The sequence below is a fragment of the Triticum dicoccoides genome, chromosome 4A, assembly GCF_002162155.2.
Source record: "Triticum dicoccoides isolate Atlit2015 ecotype Zavitan chromosome 4A, WEW_v2.0, whole genome shotgun sequence".
Classification (NCBI taxonomy): Eukaryota; Viridiplantae; Streptophyta; class Magnoliopsida; order Poales; family Poaceae; genus Triticum; species Triticum dicoccoides.
The window spans coordinates 716,845,842-716,864,740 of record NC_041386.1 but is presented as its reverse complement, the minus strand read 5'-3'; the positions used below and the strand labels follow the sequence as shown (position 1 = coordinate 716,864,740).

Below are 18,899 nucleotides of genomic sequence, written 5' to 3'. Positions count from 1 at the left end.
CAATGTCCATATAAAATCCTTATGTGCATGTAGACATGCTACCATAGTAAGTTTGACTACCAATACATTGGTAAAATAAAATATGAGGCTTTCTTGGGGTACACCCTCTTAATCTCTCTTAAAAAGCTAGGGTTGTCTACTAATGCCTCAGTTTGAATATGAAGCAATCGTTGGGTGACATGTTGCTGACTGGCAGATCAATGCATGTAGGGCTCCAAATTCGTCCGTGTTATTTGTCGTCTTCGCATTTGGGGTCAAATTATGACTTTACATTTAGTTCAAAAACTATAAGTTATATACCAAGAAACTAGTACCATTAAAAACCCCTTTTGAATACAAATCTAATCATAAATCTGTGGTCAAAATCTGAGACAAAACATGAGTAGGAATTAAACCTGGACGGCGGAAGTAATTTCATATAAGACTCCCAAAATAAGTGACTCAACTTTGTACTAAAATTAGTACAAAGTTGAGTCACTTATTTAGGGACGGAGGGAGTACAACACAAAGACAATAGTTTGCTATCAACACGATGTAGTTTCATTGTGATAGGACATGAGTTCAATTGGTACGTGAACAATACGTGTCCGGGCAAAACTCAAGTTTTTGCATCACACAATGCAACACACTCACAACTTATATTCATGTGTGTTTTTATCCCTGACAAGTTTTCTTTATGGGTAAATTTTGTATTTTTAGGTTTCTTACACCAATTGTCTAATTTCATGCAATTGTTCATATATACAAGTCGCTGACCATATCAAATCCTAATGTGTGAGTAGATATGTTATTATAATAACTTTCAACCACAACATTGGTAAAATAAAATATGATGCTTCGTTCGGTTCACCCTCTTAATTTCTCTTGAAAATGCTAGTTTTGTCTAATACTTCCTTTCTTAAACTACAAAGAAATCTCTAGGCGCCACATGCTGATGACTGGCAGATCGATGCATTTAGGAGTCAACCTTCATTCGGGTTTGTTTGCCGTCTCCACATTTTGGGTCAAATGTTGAATGCAGATTTAATTAAAAAATATAAATGAGATGCCACAACACTAGTACCACTAAAATTCTCTTTCGAATACAAATATAATAAGACATACAACTTATGTTTTGCTACTTAAATCTACTGCCAAAACTTGAGACAATATACGAGGAGGAAATAAACCTAGATGGAGGAAATAATTTCGTATGGAACTCTCAAGTGTTGATACGCACAACACAAACATGACCGGTTGCTATCAACATGGGATAGGTTCATTCTTACACGACATGAGTTCAACTAGTAGGTGATCACGTATGCGAGCAAAATACATGTTTTTCATCACACAATGCAACATACTCATAACCTATATTCTTGTGTGTATTTTGTCCTTGATAAGTTTTCTTTATGGGTATCTTTTGTGTTTTTATGGTTCTTACACTAATTTGGTGTAATTGTTCATATATAAAACTTGTTGTCTACATCAAATCCTGATGTATGTGTAGACATGCTATCATAATAAATTTGACAACCATTAGATTTGTAAGTAAAATATGAGGCTTCCTTCGGTGCACCCTCTTAATTTCTCTTGAAAATGTTAGTTTTGTCTAATACTTCCTCAGTTACACTACAAAAAAATCCCTAGGCCCCAAGTGTTGATCACTGGCAGATCAATGCTTTTAGTGTTCATCCTCCGTTCGGGTTTATTTGTCGGCTCTGCATTTGGGGTCAAATTTTGAATTTAGATTTAACTAGAAAATATAAGTTATATACCACAAAAGTAGTACCATTAAAAACCCCTTTTGAATACAAATCTAATAATATAATTTATGTGACATACAACTTATGTTTTGCTAAATCTGTAGTCAAAATTTGAGACAAAATACGAGGAGGAGATAAACCAAGATGGGGGGAAATAGTTCAGTATGAGACTCTCGAGTGTTGATACCCACAAGACAGACATGACTGGTTGCTATCAACATGGGCCAGGCTCATTGTGATAGGACACGAGCTCAATTAGTAGGTGACATGACGATTTTTTTTTACTATTTGCTGTAGAGCAACAGCCCCACAGTCCTTTTAATCCAGAAATTTTTGCCCAAGCCTATTTAAATCCGCTCCCACTGAGGGTCGAACCCAGGATATGGGGTGCTACTAAGGTCATTGCAACCACTCGGCTACAGGCCCATTTACTAGGTGACATGACGTGTCCGGGCAAAGCACATGTTTTTCATCACACAATGCAACACACTCATAACCTATATTCTTGTGTGTATTTTCTCCCTGGCATGTTTTCCTTATGGATGTCTTCTGTGGTTTTTAGGGTTCTTACACTAATTTGGTGTAATTATTAATATATACACGTCATTATCCATATCAAATCCTGATGTGCATGTAGACATATTATTATAATAACTTTGACTACCATTACATTTTTAAAATAAAAACACGAGGCTTTCCTTTGGTACACCCTCTTAATTTCTCTTGAAAATGCTTGTTTTTTCTAATACTTTCTCAGTTAGACTACAAAGATATCCCTAGGCGCCACATGCTGATGAGTGGCAGATCAATGCGTTTGGGGCTTAATCTCCGTCCGGTTTTATTTTCCGTCTTCGCATTTTGGGTCAAATTTTGACTTCAGATTTAATTACAAAAACATGTGTTATGCACCACAAAACTAGTACCATTTAAACCTCTTTCGAATACAAATCTAATAATATAATTTTTGTGACATACAATTTATGTTTTGCTAGTTAAATCTATGGTCAAAATATGAGGAAACAATACGAGGAGGAAATAAACCTAGATGAAGGAAGTAATTTCGTATGAGACTCTCAATCCTGACACAGACACCAAAGACACGTGTGATTGTTATCAAGACGGGCTAGGTTCATTGTGACAGGCCATGTGTTAAATTAGCAGCTGACAATATGTGTCCTGGCAAAGCACATGTTTTTGCATCACACAATGCAACACACACATAGCCTATATCCATGGGTGTATTTTCTACCTAATAAGTTTTTATTATGGGAATCTTTTGTGTTTTCTAGGGTTCTTACACTAATTAGGTGTAGTTGTTTATTATCATATATACAAGCCGCTGTCCATATCAAATCTTTGTGTGTGTGTGTGTACACATGCTAGCATAATTACTTTGATTACCATTACGTTGGTAAAACAAAATACAAGGCTTCCTTTGACTCACCCTCTTAATTTCTTTTCAAAATGTTAGTTTTGTCTAGTACTCCCTCAGTTAGACTACAAAACAAATCCCAGTCTGGTTAGGCACCACGCGATGATGACCAGCAGATCGAAGCGCGTAGGGCTCAACCTCCCTCTGGGTTTATTAGGGCATCTCCAGCCGTGCCCCCAACAGGCCCTCCCCAGGCGATTTTGCTGCGCCGGCTCCAAATAAAAGCCCCAGTCGCGCCCCCAGAAGCCCGTTTTTCGCCGGCTCGGGCCAAAACTGGTGCCGGCGGATCCAGGCCGAACCCGGCGCCCTGGGGGGCGCTTGGGGAGCCGGCGCAAGCGAAAAAGGCGTCTGGGCCCGCCCTGGAAGCGGCCCGAGGGTCTTTTCCCGCCGTTTCTTGATGCTTTTCCCTCGCATCTCTCCCGCTCGCTCGCCTTCCTCCCGCCATTCTATCCCTTTCTCCCGCCAAACCCCCTTCGCTCGCCGCGAAGAAGCACACCATGCCGCCGAAGAAGTACGACATGCCGCGCGTGGCGGCAACCGCGACTGGCGCCGTGGTCCAACCGAAGCAGAGGAAGCCGAGGGCGCCGCCATCGAAGCCGCCGGTCCTGTCGAACGCCGAGTGGAGGGTGGAAGTTCAGCGGCGCGAAGCGGTCACCGCCGACAGGCGGAACAGGGCCATAGCCAAGAAGGCCCGCGACAACGCGGCGCGCGCGGCGGCGTCTTCCTCATCGGTCAACTAGGCGGGGATGAATCCACCCGTCGTCAGCCACGCCCAGTATGCGCCCTGGGGACAGCAAGGCGCCGGATCTCCATGGGGTTCATCGTCGCCCGGCTACGCCGACGGCGATGCGCACGGCGGGTTCAACCCAAACGTGACCTTCCCTCATGGTCACCCCGCTACGCGCACGCCCTCGCCCGCCTTCGTCGGCGTGCAGTACCCTCCATACAACTACTCGCCGCCCGCCTCCTACGCGTCCACACTGACGCCCCATCTCTACCGCGGACCGCTACCCTTCTCGCACCTCGGCGACGCCGACGACACGGGAGCCGACATGGACGACATCATCGCGGCAGGATCGGCCGCGGCCGCCGAGTCTCCCAGGTTCGCCACCCAGGACGATGTAGTGGACCTCAGTGGCGACATGGAGGCCGAGCTCGGCTACGTCTACGGTGACGACGCGCAGGAACCCGAGGAGGAGGAGGACGAGGAGGAGGAGGAGGAGGAGGAACCGGCTCCTGTAACGCCAAACTACGTCCGATCGCCGGATTTGCGGCGTCTTTTGAGAGCGGGAACGACCAAGTTTGAATTTCCCGCATCCTGGGGCCGGCGCGTGGGGGCGTGACTGGGAGCTAGGTCGCCCCCAGGGGCCGAACTAGCGCCGGCACGCCCCCAAGCCGCTCTATTTAGGCGCCCTGGGGGGCCGAACGGCTGGAGATGCCCTTAGTCGTCTTTGCATATTGGGTCAAATTTCGACTTCAAATTTAGTTAAAAAAATATTATGAGTTATATACCACAAAACTAGTACCATTATAATCCTGTTTTGAATACAAATATAATAATATATTTTTAATATCACTCAACTTATGTTTTCTAGTTAAATCTATGGTTAAAACTCGAGGAAAATACGAGAAGAAAATAAACCTGATTGGAGAAAGTAATTTGGTATGAGGCCCTGTTTGGTTACAGGAACTAGACTAGAAAAGTCCCTTTTTTTTGAAAGCTAGAAAAGTCCCTTTTAGTCCCTATGTAACCAAACAGAAGAGACTTTTTTTATAGGGACTAGAAAAAGACTCTACTGGAGGGTCTTTTTTCTTTAGTCTCTGGGACTAAAAAAAGTTTAGTCCCTTGCAACCAAACATCCCTGATACTCTCGGTCCTGAGATGGACAACACAGACACAACTGATTGCAATTGACATGGGTGAGGTTCATTGTGACAGGACATGAGTTCAATTAGTAGGTAACAATCCTTTTCGCAAAAAAAATGATTAGTAGGTGACAATATACGTGTCCGGTACTCATTTGTGGCACTGACTTGGACCAGACACAAACGTCCACGATGATAGAAAATTCACCTCACGCTGTCCTTTGCTACAGTACTACTAAATTGACACTCTCTCAGTTCTCCCCACATAAATTTTAAAGGACAAAACTCGATAGGGACGCCGCATCACATCGCATCTCATTCCAAAAGAACAAAATGAAATAAAGTGAGCTCTCCTGGGACCCAAGCATACAATAGCAAGAGAAGCTAATTTGTATGCATCTGAATTTCCCCAAGGAAAAAAACGGCGGAGTATGCATGCAAGGCATCGGAAAAAAGACCACTGAAAATGAGGTGCAAGCGATCGATTCCTGAATATTGCACATACTCTCACTGATGTTTTTGGCGCAATATATACGTATATATTAAGGCCTCCTTTGATTCATATGATATAAATTTTGTAGAAATAGGAAAATTATAGAAAGTGAGAAATATGTACTCTTACAGGGAAATATATGTCATTTGATGCATATGATAGAAAATAATTTCATTGAGTCTAAGCTAATATTTTTTTTCTTTAAAATATGAAGGATTGGGTCCTATAATAAATGTAGAAATTAAATAAGAATTCATCCCTATAAACCAGAGGACTCCAAAGAAATTATTCCTACAAAATTAATCATTTTAACACAGTACAATGAAATATGCTCACATATGGGCACACATGTGAACGAACGCCCACACCCTACACTGCGAGCTTCTTCAAAATTAATCAACGAAGTCATCACAGGCGCCTCGTATGGTTGACGGGAACGTATATTCCCACTAAACGACCACCGCTGAAGAGACAATTCGTGCACCAGAGCCAAGCCTAAGATTTGAACACTGATGGACTGTTCCAGCACAAGAAACCTAACCATCTGAGCTACTCTCAATTTGCTCCTACATAATTCTTATCCTTTTGAATCCCATACAAAATTCTTATCCCTTTGAATCCTCTATAAAATTCCTTAAAGCAAAGGAGGCCTAATGCAATGCAGGTAATCTTGTGATTCCGCTGGATCGGGACGCACCCAACTTCCGAACGGTCATGGCGCTGGTCGACGGTAGAACCGAGCTGAAGCCGAGCCCCCAGGAGGCGGCCAGCGAGTTGCGGCAACTGTGGGCTAAGAACAGGGAGTGCACTCAGGGGGCCACCTTTGAGCTCACCGTCATGGCGGCCAAGATCGCCTATGAGAACGCCGCATACATCGAGAACGTGGTCGCCAACGTGTGGGGGGTATGCACCTAGCTATCTTGGACGACAATCTTTTTCTATCATCCTTGTAACTTCATATTAAGCTATGTATTCACTAATTTGCAGTTCAATTTCGTGGGGTACTACAGCTGCTGGAACAGTAAGCCAGAAGCAAGCAAGAAGAGATCGTACATGCATGAACATAGATCATTCATGGCACTAGCTATATAACATATACTCCATCCGTTTCTAAATATAAGACCTTTTAGAGATTCAAACATGGATGTATAGACCTTTTAGCTACATGCAAAGCATTTTAGATTGTAGATTCACTCATTTTGCTTCGTATGTAGTTTATACTGAAATCTTTAAAATGGCTTATATTTAGAAATGGAGGGAGCATACTATAAACCAGTTGGATCGATCAACGTTCTATAAGTATATATAATCAACTATATAATGGAACAATAAATAAGTGTAAACCCATGCAGAGTTCCTGGAGGTGAGCGCGACCCAGGCGTTCGTGATGACCGACCGCGGCAAGGACGCGGGCATGGTCATGGTGTCTTTCCGTGGCACGCAGGTGTTCAGCACGCAGGACTGGTCGACGGACGTGAATCTGTCGTGGTTGCGCCTAGGCGGCATGGGCCACGTCCACGCTGGCTTCCTCAAGGCGCTCGGTCTCCAGGAGGAGGACGGCGTGGACGCCGCGCGCGCCTTCCCCAGGGACGCCCCTGCCGTCGTCCCCGCGGGGAAGGTCGTCGCCTACTACGAGCTCCGAAGGGTGCTTCGCGAGCTGCTTGCGGAGCACCCGAGGGCCCGCGTCGTCGTCACGGGCCACAGCCTCGGGGGCGCGCTCGCCGTCCTCTTCCCGGCCGTGCTGGCGCTGCACGGGGAGGGGGACATCCTCGGCAGGCTCAGGGCCGTGCACACCTACGGGCAGCCGCGCGTCGGGGACGAGGCGTTCGTCGACTTCTTCCAAGCCAAGGTGGCGGCGTCCTACTGGCGCGTGGTGTACAGGTACGACGTCGTGCCGCGGGTGCCGTTCGACGCGCCTCCGGTGGCAGGATTCAGCCACGGTGCGGCACGCGCCATCCATGTATCGCAACGCGCTGGGCGACCTGCTGAAAGCCATGTTCCTATGGGTCAAGGCCGGGGGTGAGTACCATGAGGGCGCCGTGTCCCTGCTCTACCGCGGCGCCATCGGCATGCTCGTCCCCGGCGTTGCGTCACACAGCCCACGCGACTACGTCAACGCCATCCGCCTCGGCCGCATTGGCACCGCCGCCGGTTAAGAGTGCATATTTCTGTGCAACTGGCGCATGTATCAGCAGCATATTGATTATCCAATTTAAGATTGGTGCTCTGAAGGCGTTGCTTTGCTAGTTTATCATATTAAGGTACAATAGATTATCCAATATGTTTGCTCCGTTGCACTAAGCAATATGGTTAATATGGTTGATCACAGTCTTGACTCTTGATTATGAAGTATCACGGTCTAGCATAGTTTCAAATAGCCGGCTATAGCCCCACTATAGTTGTTTGAACATGTTGCCGCTAAATGATTTCATGTATAATTTACCGCTATAGCCCAGCAATAACTGTTTTTAAGGGTTGCCGCTATATGCCATAGCCCGCTATTTAAAACATTGAAATCAAAATCATAAAAAAAACTCATCTCTGCCCTAAGAATCGCCTAGAATCAACAGAGAATCAAAGTGCAATCTAGAATGGTCGTAAGCTCACGATTCTAGCCAGCCCCTCAAAATAAAATGTTTCGTTTTCAGCAAGTACACCTATTGAGCAAAGTAATTACAACCAAACTGCACCCTGGCCCCGGCCCCGTCGGGCGACCCTGGCTCACCTGCACCGCTGGCCGCTCCCCTCGGACGCCGCCCGGCCCCATCAAGCATCCCGAGCACCCCGACCAGCACCAGGAAAGTTGCCATTTGCAGGCTTCAAAATCTCTCCGGTTGTGGAGACCGAAGGGACCGTAGTACTGCAACGTAGCTCCTTCTTTCTCTTTCCCGTTCTCTTTTTTTTACAGAGACGCCGTCTACTCCATCACCCGAGGACGCTTTCAGGGGAGCACGCAGTTGAGATTTGTTCCAACTCCGAGTAAAATGCATGGCAGTCACTTAACTTCTGAAGAAAGCTTGCTTTGGTTACTGTACTTAGGAATACGGCCAATTCGATCACCAAATACGACAGGACGTGTTTGTACGGTCACTGTTCCGCGTAAGCCATCCGTCGCCGCTCGGTTTCACCACGTGTTGACCATTCCGAGACGCCTAGGTGGCATTAAGCAGGTGGTTACGTGGTGTTTTCGCAGAATAGCCCTTGGTTCGCTCGGGTTTCGTTGAAAGCGCCTTGCCTTTTCGATTTCGATCATAACAAGGGGAGGAGGAGAGCGGTGGTAGGGGAGCTGATTGTCAGCGGCACCGCACCATCTCCGGCGATAGTGCTTGGGGAAGGGTCGGAGTCGCCGCAGAGGTGTGCCGCATCTCGTGGCCAAAACTGAAACTGCTGCTGCGGCCGTTCTCCTTCGATGCAACCCACGAGACGGCTCAGTCTCCAGCAGTGGCGATTCTACCGTCCGGGCACCCTGGGCACGTGCCCGGGCTCGATCGCTACTAAATTAACGAGAAGCCGGAGTCACAATCCATTTATGACGATAGAAAATACAGCAGCCTCATGATGAATTGGCTAGTTTTGGGCTTAGTGACGCCAAACGAGGACGCCATAGGCAAGCCCATCCATTAATCCATTTATTACGGTGGGCCACAATACGGTAGTCATCTCGTGGCCTCTGAAAAGAATGTGAATCCATCGATCGATCACGAGGCTGCATCCAGCGCATCGCTCGCCTAGCTGTGCGCCGTGCCGCAGGACGTGCAGCCCTAGCTACTTCAACATCGGCGGCGGCGGCAGGCGAGGTGGACTGGCGGAGGCGCGCAACATCTACAGACGGCAAGACCGCATGAGATGGTGCACAGCCTGGTCTCCAATTATTTCGGCTACTACCCCCGCTAGTGGTGATCGAGATCGGAAGCAGAACCACGGGAGTCAAAGCGGCAACTCCTATGGTGGGATTCCACTCCGTCTCCGACGGATGGTAGCCACGCGTGCATCACCAGCGAGTACCCAATCTGTGCAAGGCCACGGTTAGGAGGTAGCAAGTGGCAGCAAACTGCCAACAACTAGGGCTACCGGCGGCAAGCTATGAAGTTTCGGAAAGGGCATTTGTCTAGGTTCAGTTAGCACATTATCGGAAAGGCGAGTGGGAGGCGCCGTCGGCGGGCCATCTAGGGTTCAGTCGCTCGCTCCTGTGAGAGATGAGACCATGCGAGAGGGGCGGCCGACCAACAGGAAAAAAGGATCGTACGAGGGAGGAGAGAAACTATCGGTAGGGAGGATTGCGTTAAAAAAATCGGTGGGAGGAGGGTACGAAACAAGGACGTACTAACTGCGTCTTTTTTTTAGCATCAGCGCAGACACAAACGCTCATATACACGCGCATACACTCACCCTATGAACGTTCACATGCACACCCTACCCCTATGAGCACCTCCGAGAGACTGAGCCGACATATCATCTTGAGATTTACGAAGCCACCGTAGGCGCCTCGTCGTCGACGGGAACGTCTCCTCCCACTGAAAGTGCATCGCCGGAAATCCTGAAATAAATCTAAAAATAATGCTAGCACCAGGATTTGAACCCCTGGTGGGTTAGGGATACCATTGTCCACCTAACCATCTCAATCACAGGTTGGTTCGCAACTATGTCTTTAGGAGTAGGGAATAAGATTATTGATTGTAATTTTTGTTGGTTGCTTACTAAGCTGGCCACTTGGTAGTAGAGAATAAGATTAGGAAAGGTAACAATCGTGTTAGGAAAGTAAGGATATTGAATTGATTTTCATGAAAATAAGGTTTTATTATTTGGTAACATGATATCTATCTAACTGTTTGTGACGTGGCTGGTTAGGAAAGTTTGCAAATGTTAAGAAAAATTTTATAGGGAGGGTGAAAAAATAAACACAAGGATATGAAGATGGTAGGTGAGACCAAAATAAACCAGACAAAAATAAAATGGACGAAAAAATTAGACAAAAAAAACCGTAAAGACTATTCTACCAACTGAGACATTAGGAGTAGAGATATTGGACAATGCATGTGTCCACGAACAAGAGGGGGGCAGTACGAACAATGATGAAGAAGCCGGCCATTCAATGATCTGCAGTACATTTCAAATCGGGTTTAAACAAACTGGACAAATTACATGTAAACCGGATGATTTTTCATTCAAACCTGACGATAACATTTATATTATTTTTAACTAAAATATATCGGACTACGATAAAACTAGTCTATGGCCAGATGCAGCGGATCTCACTCCCACGACATGTCTATGTCCGCACTTGGTACTAGATTTCGAACAGAACCCATCTACAGTGTCAGACCAGATGCTATGAAAAGATACACCTCACACCACCGGCCGAAGAATGAACCATTCCATGAGGGAGAACAGTATTACCCAAATACATTCGGCATCAACTTACAAGTGCGAGACACATGTAAGAAACAAAAAAAAAGTTTATGCATGGTTACCATGATTATTTTACTCAGTTTACAAGGCGTTTTTAGGACCGAGGCGGCGCCCATGGCGGCCATAATGCGGAACATCAAAGAGGAGAGGAGGTTTCTCTTTGGTCCATTGCGGGGCTAAGCATCTGAGTAAGATTGTTGCTATGCACATGACACCAATCAGACGATTTTTCTACGACAATGAGATCGAGCCATCCATGCATATAAGTAAATTGCAGTAGACCACTTGATTAGGCGTCATACAGTGATCGGCTGCATAAAGTATCGTCTCTAAAGTAGCTAGTTTCGTCTGAGTAATGTAATGCCGCGAGAGTATTTGTTTAGGCTTTACCACTTTGCGGCTCATGTTTAACAAACTCTTCTTAATTAGTGAAAATGGTAATTCTTTTACCTTGTTTAAGAAAATAAGGGACTCGTGCGACCTTGAGTCTATGGAATGTTATAATTCGGGTTTTTCATCTAGTTTTCCATTATTTCACTGTTTGGCTAACTAGCATTTTATTTCTTTCATTGATATTTTCCATAGTTAATTATACTAGTCGTCAACCCGTGCATTTGCACGGGCTAGAGCTTATAATACATTTTTTTGCGGAAAACTGCATATAATAATTTAGAAAAATTGAATTATTAAGAAGTTACGAAGTAACTTATAGTTCAAAAGAAAATTAGTGTGTCGAGTGGTACGTGATATTTTAATGTATATTACTCAGATTAACTATCGTTGAGGCGCAGGATGCAAATGCTAGTTAATGCAAACCAATTGTTTTCTGTCTACGTATGGTACAGTAAATTTAGTTAGATTCTCAGTAATGTAGTACTACATTTACTGATGTTAGTTTATGATAGAGATTTGAAGGCGTTTCTTTCAATCACCAGACACATCAGAATTTATTGGAAGAACACTTCAACATGGGAGCAAGCCTTATGATGACATCATCAGATGATTTGCCAGAGATCGGTGGGATTTAGTTTGACACATTAATTGCTAGATATCATGACATTTTGAGGTTACTATGGAACCAAATATGCAACCCCAGGCGACATGATTGAGTTTGTCTTATGAATCACAATGCTGACCTTTTTGAGTTTACCGTGAAATCTTAGTTGCAACCCACCAGCAGACACATGAACTGTATAACCATTGAATCCATCAGCAAAAGTAGAAAGACAGTAAGAAAATAGCTATAATTACCTAGTATCAAGTTTACTATTCATCTACTTAGTCAGTGGCTTCTTCTACTCTCACTTCCAATGACGCCTCTAGCCACTCATGTCCTGATGTCATCTGCCATATCGAACGGTAGCAAAATCAAAGACTGCATCCTTTGATGCAGCAGGGATATTAGTTGGTCATCACTTCTTCGTAACGTGATAACATGCAGCACTGTATACAGCTATCTAATTTGATAGAATATGAATAGAAGGGCTATAACGTCCAAATTATAAATATTTTAATGACATCGGGTATTGAAAATTTACCACTCTACATCATGTTGCGGAAATAGTCGTACCTAAATGTGGTCACATCATCCTATTCTTGTAGCATTGCCAAAAAATTGCTTACCGTATTACCCCTTTGTATTTACCGGGGTTTGCACAATGTATATTTACCTGCTGTGGTTAGTGTAAGACAATAAGTTTTGGGGGAACCAGCACAACCCTCTAGGGGTGGCTTATCTCATTATATATAATGGATGTGTTACAATACGTACATAATTACAGAAGCTATACATAGTCTAACAGTTAGCGCAGACTAAAATTGGGTAGAGTTGGCGGTCAGCGAATGGTGCTGCTGTAGGCATGGTGGTTAATAAGGGCTCATCGAAGTAGGAGGACTCCCCACATTTCTCCTTCTGCCCAAGTGGGGATATCCAGTTACATGAATTCTGCTCTGGATTAGAAATTAAAATCCACCAGCAAAAACTATGGAAAACATACTGGAATGGAGTTAATTGAGACAAATATAGATCAGATGCATATACAATTATTATCATGACTGTAGGGAAGAAAGTGAATCGTCTATTTCCATGGGCAAAAAGAAAAAAACAGCTCAGGTTCAGGACATAGGTCATTGTAGTAGGCGTATATTGAGATTTGGAGAACCTAAATGAACGTCACTGCTTCCATCCAATCTTCCAGCATAAGTGACACGTGTGCACCTCACGATGCATCAACGTTGTTCTATCTTCACTTTGTCTTGCCACTACAACAACTATGTCCTGGATTGTGCTATCATGGCACATCACCCCACAAACATGCCCGGCATACAATTTCTAGTGATTTTAATGTGGCATCCTCAACTCTTTTATTAATCTCTAACTGTTCATGAAAAGAATGAGACATACACAATTGTTAGAAAAGTATAACATATGCAGTGTCTTGTATATGCTTTTATGGGGAATCTAATGTGCCACAACTGCGTACTTCATGTAATATCTAAGCAAGACATAAAGCAAGAATAGAGATAAAGGAAACTCTGTGATAAATTAGTAGATAGTTTCATGTCCTACAGTGTTACCAAGTTGTCCGTTGGCCTCATGCACATCAACTTCAGCCAGCAATTTAACCTACGATTTCATCTGTTGTTGATCTCCGTGTAATCAAATAGACACACCATTAAACTAACCTCCTTAATGGCTGAACCAAGTAAGGAAAGACAACTTTGCAGGTGACAACTCATGACTGTGGTGTACACCAACTCACGCCCTGAGTTAAGGTAGAGCTCGCTGCAGGGGCCAATGGACGCCTACTGAGATGGAACTCGCGGTTGCGGCCAAGGGAAAGCAAGCAAATTGCTTCAGATTGTGTTTGCATCTATGGCTCAAGTTAATATCTTTCTGTCCAGATAAACGGAAAGAAAATCGTGAACAATGTCAAAAAATGTGGTACAAAAAGTATTCCTAGACACCTCCCAGTGCCATGCTGTCCGCTCCTCCCCTCCCCTGTCGCTGCCAGAGGGCGTGACCGGGTGAAGCCTGGCCAGCGGCAGCGACAGCAGGGCTCCTTCGCCCCCTCGTGCGTGGATCCGATGCAGGACGGATCTGACGGGCAAGAGCACACAAATTTGACATATATCCCAAGTTTCATTTTTGTCATGGCAACTAGGGAGTAAACAAAGGTACACAATTGTAGATCCATGATGAAACAACACGTTCCTAACACAAAAGGTCTCAAAACAAAATTGGTTTGGTTGTTAATTTACATAGTTTAATCTTTATGGTTTTCGTTGAAACAAAAAGGACATGATTATGTTGCACCTACGTTGGCGCGAAGGAACCGTCCACGGACTATCCGGTAAGATGAAAGATGTTGAGATCACCCCATCTCAAGATCAAAATGTGAGATCGAGATTGACATAGATCGACCGTCTCATTAACTCATCTGATTTGTACTTTTGTTCCAAGTCAAGAGTATAACCTAGTATTTTAAAGTAAGGGCCACATGAGGTTTTATGTGAGTTGTAGTTCAAAATTGGCCAAGTTTTTGCTGCTTTCTGAAATGATTTTCGAAATTGTAGTGTAAACCTGGTTATACCTACAACCAGGTCATCCGACGACAACGTGCTAGCACCGGTCGCGAACCCTACTTCCGCGCGACGGCCACCCCTACCAGGTTGCAACTTGTGTCGTCCTGACCCGGGCGGCAAGCTCCGGCCAGCGAGCCGCCCCTCTGACCTTGCACGCCGCTCCTAGTCGGCCATGGCTCCCCTCGCGCGCTTCCTCCATCCCCGGTGCTGACCAACTAGTTTTGTTGTCCGTCTTCCCGACCTTCTCCAGCGAGTTGGAACCTCTCCACCGTCCATGGATGCGAGCTTCCCACACGCCGCCTATCGTCAGACTTAGGGAAGATGATGGACGTGGGAGGATTTCATCAGCAATGTTCCGATCTAGTTCGGAGGGAAGATGACGGCCGTGAGACGATTTAGTAGCATACTAGCAAACATGCCCGTGCGTTGTAACGGTAGAAAAAAGTTGACGTGCTCCGTTAAGATGCAAACGCCAATTATTATTAATCAGGCTAGACGGATAGAGCATAAGTTGTCTGATGACAAAAATAATAAATCAATTAACAACAAGATTCTTTGAGGCGCTAATTAATTTTTTTAACACAGTACAGATTGAAGTCGCTCACATACATGAACATACACTTACCATGAACGCACACCCTATCTCTATGAGCACTTTGAGAAAGTAAGCCGGCATAACATCTTGAGATTTTACGAAGTCACCAGAGGCACCTCGTAGTTGGTCTCCCCTCACTGAACGAACTTCGCAAAAAGCGTGAAAAAAAATTAGGAATCATGCGAGCACCAATATCAAGTATCGGATTTGAACCCCTGGTAGGCTGGAAATACTGTCGACGTGAATCCTACCATTCAAGCATATGTTAGTTTGCATGCTAATTGGGTGAACAACCTTATATTTTTAGATTACCACACTGATAATAAAAATATCGTACATACAATGCTTATTTTAAGATACCAACATTAGACAATAAAAATGTGGCAAATCCGGCAACATCCGCATAGTTGAGAGAACAAATATTGTGTACGCTAACACGTCTGCCGGTCTTGGGGATTTTCTTTACATTATTTAAAATCAGGAAAACAATTATGATAATCCCACGGCAGTCATGCCGGGCTCCTCTGCCGACGAGTCGCTCCGGCCGTAACCTATTTTCTTTCAATCTATTTTTCTGTAAATGGTACAGCACAGCCCAGCCGACGGGGCTAGCCCATCTAAACTCCAGGCCCCCCTAATTTCCCATCTAAGCCTTAGCCTCTCGTCCGATTCCGTCTTCTCTCGGTTTCTCCTTCCTCGTTCACATCGCGCCGCCACGCACGAGAGCCGGCATGGCCTCACTACCGACCCCGCGCCCGATCCCCATCGCCCGCACCCCCGCCTTGTGCTTCGCCCGCCCGCTCGCCCGGCCCGTCCACTGCGTCACAGGGCGACATCCCTCGGCAGCGCCCCCGCCCCCGTGCTGCCCGCCGCGAACCCCGGCCAGTGCGCCCTCCCTTCGCGGCGCTTACGTTCGGCGAAGTCGAGCCAGCGGGCGTCGCCTGGCTCCCCTCCCCCGGGCATAAGATAAAAGTCTGGCCTGCCTCCTTTAAACGTGGAGGAGCCATGCACTGCTAATGTAGTACTCCTCCGTCCCATAATATAGGACGTTTTTTGACACTAATGTAGTGCCAAAAAATGTCTTACATTATAGGACGAAGGGAGTATCTCTTATTTTTGATGTTTTCGCATAATGTAGTTCATGACTACAATGTTTCTTACTCTGATTTTATTGTAAAGATGTCGGATGATGAAGACGATGGGGGATTGTGATGGTGACACCCGGAGCTAGAAGGCCACGAGGATTTCAGTATGAGATGTTAGTATTCACATCTGCTCTACATAATTCTGCAACTGTATGTGTATGGGTACTAATCAAACCAAAAACTAACAATATTTCTTTTATTTGTGAAGCAACAATGGTATGAAGAATATCTGCTATTGCCGGCGTGTTGTCTTTGTAGCAGCTCATTGAGAAGTTAGGCTTTAATAATGCGACTGATAAGCCAACTGCACTCAAAATGATGAGAGATATATGTGAATCTGTTCTTGAATCCTCCGAAAGGAAGCAAAGCTAGCACATAGTGGCAGTGATATCTTGAAGAGTTACAGAGTGGCCGTGCGGAGGCAGCTTGGGCAGGTTAACAAGGGATTGCATTGGAATTATTTCTGTTTAAGTATTAGCTCTGGACTAAACCTATGGTAACATCTCTTAATTCGGATTGCACACACCTACTTAATCTTTTACTTGATTTTCTTTAACCAATTCTACATTTCCGGGCTCAACGTGGATTTGATAATTTACTATTTTTGTACCGGGAAGCTTTGCGTTGATTTAGCTTTTAGATTGAAAGTAATTCGTTCACATCCTTCAATTGGTAGGACTAACGCTTGACAGAAATATGCATTTCACAACATTTTAGTAGTAGTTGTAGAAGAAACAACAACAACTTAATAATAGAGGGATTGGTCCCAAGGTTAATTATTCCGGTATAATAGTTGACCTTAACATTCCCTAGACTTTTTTAAAGTTATCAAACCAGTTTGGTTCTCAAAGTTAACATCACAGGCTCGCAACCACATCGAGGGGAAAGTGTAGCGCCACTACTATCGTGCAATTGCTTGATTTTAAAGCACGTCATAAAATAGATACTACTAATAACAATCATATGTGTTGTACATCTTACTTAGATCTTAGATGGTACTAACAACAATCGTAAGTTAGATTGTACAATTGTTCAGTGCAGAAAAGTGAGTAAACATATGTATATTCAGCATGATCCCTTTGTATGCAGAATGTTACGACATTTAAAATGTCAAAGGATGTGACGATGCAAGGAAATAACTTGAGTAGTGTTCTACTCGCCTTGGTGGAAAGGCACCAAATGTAATTTGTTCTATGCCAGTCTGCAAGATGCATTTTTCAATCTGCTATGGACCTTTCTTTATAGAATATTCTACATACATATTTGTAACTTAAGATATTTTTAGTTCAATGTTGATTCAATAGCTCCGAACCTTTAATAATGTTTTTTTCTTCTGAGAATGCTTTTAACTGGAGCTTCATATGCTAGCTTCATGTTATTCTGAACCGAGTAAAAGAACACACCCATCTATGAGGTACTTGCTATGCTTCGTACTTTGTTTTCACACACAAAAATGGATGATTATTTGGTTTGCAAATTTGTGTCCTCTTTAATTCAAGCAGGGATCATTGCCCTCACTTTGCATGATAAAACACTTGGAAGGGCTTTGAAGAATCTTTTTTTTTGAGCAGTGAGAACAACCTTGATCAATAAACAAACCTCATTTTTTTCTTTTTAGACATGAAAGAACCATTGAAAATGCCTATCCTTCTACTACCTGCAGTAGGACCGAATCTAAGAGAAGATGGCCAGAACAACTTATTTTTATTCTGGTTGTGGGATGCACAAACAGGGAACAATGGGATTTATGTTTGTTATATCAGTGGGAACAACAACACTCGATGTCAACTAATCTATGTTCGATGCATGATATATCTGTAATGAAAACTGCAACAACATGTGCGATTTGCGGAATGTAATGAAGTTAAAAAGTTCTGTTACTACCACAGCCAAATATATATAGTATGTAGATTTTCAGTACACGAGCTCACATGCTTTCCTTTTTCAGAAAATTCAAAGAATGGAGTGTAGAGATTTCAGAAAGAAGATTTGTCATATAGATTATCTTGAGTCGAAGTTTGCATGAATTTCTGTTATTTTTTCTATACAACCCAAAAGATGTAAAGATTTTCACGAAACTTGAAACCTTGACATAATAATGAACCCAACATCCCTAGAGTCGTATCAGATTAGGCAAAGAGAATAGATATATAATTTTTCTTATCATTTGAATATTGTCAACTGACTAATGATGAGAAATATATTCACCTTTGACTCATTGTTGCTGATATGATAGTGCATACAACCTTTTTCACATGTGTTATCTTATTTCACCATGAATAATGCACTGCTTAGGTATATTCATTTGTATATTCATTTGTTGTATGCTTTACAGGACAAATGGGACCTGGAAGATACACTAGAACAGAAGAAAAAGTTCTCAAAATTGTGGAAGAGCCATATTGTATTGCTCTGTGGGAACTCATGCACACGAAGAATGGAGCATGGTCTAACACAGAGTCCCAGGATGTTTACGTGAGTACACTGACTTTTGGGTTATTCTATAGTTATTCAACGATGTGCATTCGACATGCTTCTGCATTAGCTGGGATTATTCATGCGTTCGATTGTATTATTCTTGTTTCATCTTTTGTAGTGTCAATATTGATGACGCAACTATAATTGTTCT

The 18,899-nt window shown here is 44.0% G+C and overlaps 1 pseudogene; it reads left to right on the top strand.

The window, feature by feature from the left end:
• The window catches only part of LOC119284217, a 10,459-nt pseudogene extending 2,642 nt beyond the window's left edge, over positions 1–7,817 (top strand).
• The last annotated feature ends 11,082 nt before the right edge of the window (positions 7,818–18,899 follow it).